The sequence below is a fragment of the Dermacentor albipictus genome, unplaced genomic scaffold (genome assembly GCF_038994185.2).
Source record: "Dermacentor albipictus isolate Rhodes 1998 colony unplaced genomic scaffold, USDA_Dalb.pri_finalv2 scaffold_11, whole genome shotgun sequence".
NCBI classification, from domain to species: domain Eukaryota; kingdom Metazoa; phylum Arthropoda; class Arachnida; order Ixodida; family Ixodidae; genus Dermacentor; species Dermacentor albipictus.
This window is the reverse complement of record NW_027225565.1, coordinates 14,568,148-14,569,310: the sequence shown is the minus strand read 5'-3', so window position 1 is coordinate 14,569,310 and position 1,163 is coordinate 14,568,148.

The window sequence follows — 1,163 nt, the reverse complement described above, 5'->3', positions numbered from 1 at the left end:
GGCGGAAATCGCTTTCTAAATCACCCCCGCGGACACGCCCCCATCGCTTCCCGGAGCGCCGGGTGAGGTGGTTGACAGAGGAGAGAACCGGCGAGAGTGACGTCACTGGCGGGGACCGAGCTGCCGGACCGGCGTGCTGGCATGCGCTGGCATGCCTCTTTCCACCCTGCGCTTTACTGAACGACGCTACGAGAGATTTGCCGCCGCCGCCGCTCACGTTTGTTTTGCGATTTTCGTAAACTGTTCTTTCCTTCTGTGCTGCGTGAGGGCCTACAGCCAAGGGCGCCCAACATGCCCTTGTTCTGTGCAGCATTCGGCTGCGCGAACACACGCGGGCGAGACGATGTGGTGTTTCACAGGTTCCCGAAGGACAAGAAGCTTGTAGCGCAGTGCGGTGAGGAGAGATAAGTTCGTGCCGACAAAATCAACTGTGCTGTGCTCAGACCATTTCCGCGATAGCCGGGTAGCCTTACGACAAATGCGGAAACGCGTTGTTGCTAGCGTTGCTATACTCCGTTTCATACATCAGGTGCAACGCTGTGGAGGCTTGAGATACTTCTTGCAGTGGCTGCGTTCGCACTTAGAAAAAGTTCGGTGTTTCTTGACCCGATTTTTGAGAAACTTTTTCATATATAAGCTCAGTTTTGAATGAAAAAAAAAAGAATTTACCCATAGAAACAATCCGTGTACTTATACGGCTGCTAACACGTTCTTTTAAATCAATTTTCTTTTCGGCATTCTTTAATTGCAGCCCGTCACGGCAGCTTCACGTGCATGCTCGCGCGAGCAAACGCCGCTGGCACGCTGCGAACCATAGACGGAAACGCGCGCAGTAATAAATTTTGGTAACCGGACTTCGTGCGTAGCTTCCACAGCGTTGCACCTGAGGTATGAAATGGAGTATAGGCTTGCCTAGTGACATTCGACGTACGGTTGCAGTTATGTTTACCACACGGCGGTGCTAAAACTGCCTAATATCTTTATGTCAACACTAGCATGGAGCGGGCATACCGATTCTAGATCGAGCCACAATCGCAAAGTCGTCCAACCATATTCTGAATAATGCACATATAATCCCCCTGACCATATCGATCTGGATGTGTATGACAAGCAACTTCCATGACTGTACCTCGCAGCACTGCATGTGCGCGCTTTGAAACGCG